At 43.7% G+C, this 4,918-nt stretch overlaps 1 long non-coding RNA gene across 2 annotated transcripts in view; it reads right to left on the bottom strand.

Annotated features, from left to right (window-relative positions):
• Positions 1–211: 211 nt before the first annotated feature.
• LOC144162076 (uncharacterized) overlaps positions 212–4,918 on the bottom strand; it is a 5,277-nt gene continuing 570 nt past the window's right edge. Inside the window, exons 2-4 of one of the 2 annotated variants that reach the window (XR_013320595.1) lie at positions 2,598–2,703; positions 368–446; positions 212–280 (exon numbers count right to left, since the gene is read on the bottom strand). This is a non-coding gene — a long non-coding RNA (uncharacterized LOC144162076). Of the gene's footprint in view, positions 447–2,597; positions 2,704–4,918 lie in introns of both variants that reach the window. The other variant, XR_013320594.1, reaches the window with a different exon arrangement.

The following is a 4,918-nucleotide window of genomic DNA, read 5'->3' as shown; positions in this document are numbered from 1 at the left end:
CTAATTAAAAACTGGTTTCATTTCTTGCGAATAAATTTATGAAATAAGATTTGCAGCAAATAAGTAAGCTTGCCTATGCGTTTTGCTCTGTCCATTCATGTCGTGATCATTTTTCTGCTATCCTGCTACAATGCTCTGAAAACTTATCAACCATTTTATGAGAGCTTAGAGGTGTGTGCTGGGGTGCTTAAAAATATTACACAAAACAAACTTGGTTTTAACGTTGAATATATTATCATTAAATATCAAATATGGTGACTATCTTCGAACAGGTGGGCAGCTGAAAAGAAAAAAAAACTGAGTTACACACTAAAGCTTATACAATCCAGATCAACTCAAAACAAATGTATATTCACATTTCACATACCTCCTTAAACATTCTGAGATGGTCACTCCGATGTGGTCCCTTGCTTCTGCCCTTCCTCTTTGCCATAAAAATAGAAAGCCTGCAGAAAAAGAACATTTTCAACAAATTAAGTGAAAACCATCCTTCAGGTCATGGAAGGGTGCTCTTGACTGGCACTGCTCTAAAAGGCATCGCATGGTGGCAATGCCTTTCCCGGGAAAGGATTTTAGTAAGATGCAAGCGTGCATGCATGCAACCGAGAATTTCAAGAGAACATGCGTTAGCAGCAGGTGGGAAAGAAGCAAAACACCCACGTCTAGAAGAATTCTATGCTCAAAGCGCAGCCAGTTTATACCAGGCGCAAAAAAATGTAGCTTCAGGCGAGTGTGTTGAAGGTTAGCAACACGTTAAATTGAAAAGTGAAGAAGGCCAGATGACATTAACCTGGTTGGATGCATTGAAGCGACGAAAAGAAACGCACACAGTCTTGACATGAAAGTGCAGACTAAACGAACGCTTGCAAAAACTTCAGCAAACTTGTGATGAATTTAGAGAAAGTTCAATACTATGAGGACAACCGAGCTGTGCAAGCACTAAAGACCCTTTCGGAAGCCGCACAAGAACGAGAGCGGGTGTGCCAAATTTGCCATGGAACAGATTATCAATAGTGATAAGGCGCGCTGACTAGACAGGAACCCACGTTGCGGCAAAGTGTTGTGGAAGGCGACTTCTTGTAAAGGATACGAGCATGTGAGGGGCAAAAAACTGCTGAAGCTGCCGTGTCAAAGCACACTAAAAATCTTGTCGGACCTTCTGCAAGAGACTCGAGTAATAAACCTAATAAAGGAACGGCTTCAAGTGGAGGGACAAAGCTTGCGGTCACTAAAAGAACCATACTGCAGCCTGATTACTGACGAAATGTCAATACAGGAAAAAGTAATTTATGGCTGCCAAGTCGACATATTTTGGCCTTGATATAAGCTGTGAACCTTGAACCGGTGGTGCCACTGAATTAGCCTGCAGGCTCCTCTGGTTTGTCCTGCGGGGGCTTTCCACGGGTGACGTTATCCCCTTAGGGTATTTTTTTACCGGGAACAGGAAGCATGACCGGCTCCGTAACCTGAATTTTAGTGTGCTCAACTGTGTAAGAGGTGGGGTGCTTCATTATCCGTATTGTCACAGACAGCCACCAGACAAACAGTGCCATGTTTCTAGGCATGTCGGTTGACAACACACTACAACATCAGCATGTTTTACTACATCCAGCGCGGCAAAATGACCCATCGTTCCTTTTATTTGACCAAACCACCTCATTAAGAACCTTAGAACAAATTTTCTAGAAAGAGAGAGGGGGATGTTTGATGGAATGCAGAAAGTTAGGGACTGTTTTGTTCTCAAGGCCCTCTTTAAGATCCAATAAAAGTTGTCACTTGTGAACCCAGTTTGCCTCCTAAGCTGATCACACATTGAGCCGAACCTGGAAAAAATTAAGCTGTCCCACGCCACCTTGATATTTTCGCCTGTCGTCATCAGCAGCCCAAAGTTCCTTCAGAAAAAGCCCAAAGGTCACGAACACGCTACAGAATCGAAAATTCCAGTAAAACAAGCTGAATAGTGCAATACCATGTTAAGGACCATGCATCTACTCCTCGTAAATATGTGATTGCAGCCTGTTCAGCAAGGTGTCTCAAGTGAAGCATGACAAAGCGCAATAACACAACAGCCGAACCAAGAACTGTAGCGCGGATGGCTGATTGTGTGGCCACTTTCCGAATTGACGCCACCGCATCACCGATAGCGTGCACCACAGGCGACGCGGCGGAGGAAAAGAGAGCTATCGTTCTCGCAGGCGGAGAGGAGCATTCGGCGGGCTGCACCAAAAAGGGGATATCAAGCAGCTGTGTCACTTCTAAATGTTGCATCATGTGCATCCTAGTTCTCTTTTTTACTAAGAACTCCCACCTTCGTGCTTGTGTTTCAGCAGTTCAATTTACAATGGCAGCAAAGGTCCATGTTAAACAATACATAGACGTTAAATACAATACATCCAAATTCACTGATTCCAAACTCGGAGAGCAGTGAATTGCTGAAATGAAGATGCCGACCAGCATATATATACAGTGCTATTGGAAGACCAAAGCACTGCACTCTCGGTCAAATTAGGCAAGTTCTGGTAACTGAATTCCACAGTGAACGTCATAGCATTGCACTACAATTGTATAGAACTAGGTGCTCACTTATTGTAACCAACCTGAAAAACCGCCAGTGACATCTGATGAGAGGTCCATCCAGATAGGTCCATCCACCAAGTAGGGCATGCCAGCTGATCTCCACTGCAAGGTGTAACAGTCAGTAGCCTGCAAGATAGAAGTGAGTGGCAAACAACAAGCAAGTTGCATTAGCCTTAATCCTTCAAAGTTCTAAATGCGATATTAAGGTGTCGAGCAAGGTGTTCTTCACACTCCAAGCGAAAATATGAGAACGTTAAAATACCACATTACCTGGATGTAAGGATGGCCGAAGTGACTATCACAGCATAGTGACAATGTCAACGATCAAGCTTCTAACTCAATTCTCTCTTTGGAAGTAGATGCCGTTCATTATGACCAGTTCATGTATGCGTAAAAAGGTGCCGAGATGAGCTCTCATTGCTATACGGCAAATTGCTTCCACGATTCTGTGACAAAGCGCAGACCTAAATGATGATAACGTTGCCTTAACAATTAGGGATTGCCTAGCGTTCCGTCCAGCCGGAATGCTAAAAACTGCTAAAGTTCCGTCCAGACTGAACGCCAAATCAAAACCAGCCAATTAGCCGCCATTTCTCATTCTGGGATTTGGTGTAGTGGTTCCGCGGCTGACTACGAACGTTGTAGGCCCTGGTTCCATTTTTTTTGTGTGTGTGTGGCCGTGGTTAGCGTTTTGTAATAGCAAAACTTCCTGCTCGCTTTACAATTCACGCGATGAGAGCAGTAGGTCTTGGTTTTTTACTCAAGCGGCCGAGCTGCTCCCGCTCGCTGGAGCCAAGGCCGACGTAGCCATCGCCAGTTACACCCGATCTCCTCTAATTATTACCAGTGATTAATAATTAACAGTGACTCTGGCTAGTCAGTGAGCAGAAGCGGTTTGGCCGGTTAGGTAAAAATCAAGACCGACTGCTCTCGCTGAAATATTGTGAAGCGGGCGTCGGGTGGCGACTTGGAGATCTGTCCAGATTGAGCTAGAGTTAGTCCGATCATCTGTAATTATTAATAATGATTAATAATTATCAGTGATTCTGGCTAGTCAGTGAGCGGTAGCGGTTTGGCTGGATGGGTAAAAATCAAGAAAGACTGCTCTCAACGCGAGTTGTGTTTCCTCCGGACGGAACGCTATACACAGCCTAATAATTCTGCCAAAGGAGGCTGGAAAGGCTGTGATGAACTGCTGAACAACAATACAAGTGAAGCAATTTTTTTTTGTTTTTAAAGTCTCTTCTAGGTGATTGCAGCTTAAACCAGGTTCAATGCTTGAAGCCCACATGTGTCGGTGCATGTTTTCATTTGGTACCGTCAATATCACGGCAACAATTATTTTCCTTCAACACATGAATCTAATTAGTCCTTAATAATGGCCGCGATGTCTTAGGGAAGCCTAGGGAACCAGATTTAAGGTTGTGCTCACATTGACATTAAACCCATTGAAACGATTTTCAAAAATGACACACATTGGTATAGGCCGCAAAATGTGAAACATGACAATAATGCATTACTGCCAATAATGACAATAGCCAGTGCTTAAAAAAGTATTGCGATGAGAAAGAGGTTATCCTCTTCTGAAAAATTAAGAAAAAACTTTCAGTGTGATCTAACCATCTAGAAAAGGCTGTTCTCCCATCTATTCTCTAGCGGCATATTTTCTAGAACTATATTTATTTACATCAAGTCGTGTTTTTAACAGAGTGTATTCTTTGCTGTGCAATTATCTACACAAGCTACTCGAAAGAGACCTTCCAGTCCAGAGGAGACCCACTTTTTTTTTTTTGAAGCATTTGCTCTTGTGCGGGGTGCCCTCATCCACACAATGAGAGCCCAATACAAAATTTAACTGAGCAACACGCGTGGCCGCGAATTATTCGGAGACGGTAGTGAATGTTGCAGTGCTTAAACGCTCCCCATGTGCGGCCAGCATTGCTTATGCCTCTGCACCAGACGCACGATACGCATGTAGTTTCGACGTGGTAGCAAATTCGGGTTGAATGAACGTTTTTGGTGCTACTGATACACATGCACAAACATATATTCGATTATCGAACGATTGGAACACTCAAACATTCACTGCACATGCGGGGCTTGCGAGTGTGACGCGAATTTCAGCCATCGTACCCTCAATCTGAACGCAGAGAGCCTTGTTTGTACCAGTGCACTTTACTGAGTGACCGCTTTGAAAAATGACAATCCCTGCAGTGTAGTGTAGACTGCTATGTGCCTCGGCTAAAAGTTACCTGAAGCGTACCACTCCAGTCCAGGTACGAAAAATGATGCGAAGAACAATTTGCAATTCCTTAAAGAGAACTACCCACCAAAAAAAAAA

Source organism: Haemaphysalis longicornis, unplaced genomic scaffold (genome assembly GCF_048455015.1).
Source record: "Haemaphysalis longicornis isolate Haplotype H1 unplaced genomic scaffold, Haemaphysalis longicornis Haplotype H1 scaffold_12, whole genome shotgun sequence".
NCBI classification, from domain to species: Eukaryota; Metazoa; Arthropoda; class Arachnida; order Ixodida; family Ixodidae; genus Haemaphysalis; species Haemaphysalis longicornis.
The sequence above is the reverse complement of the archived record's forward strand: the minus strand, read 5'-3'. Positions and strand labels throughout refer to the sequence as shown.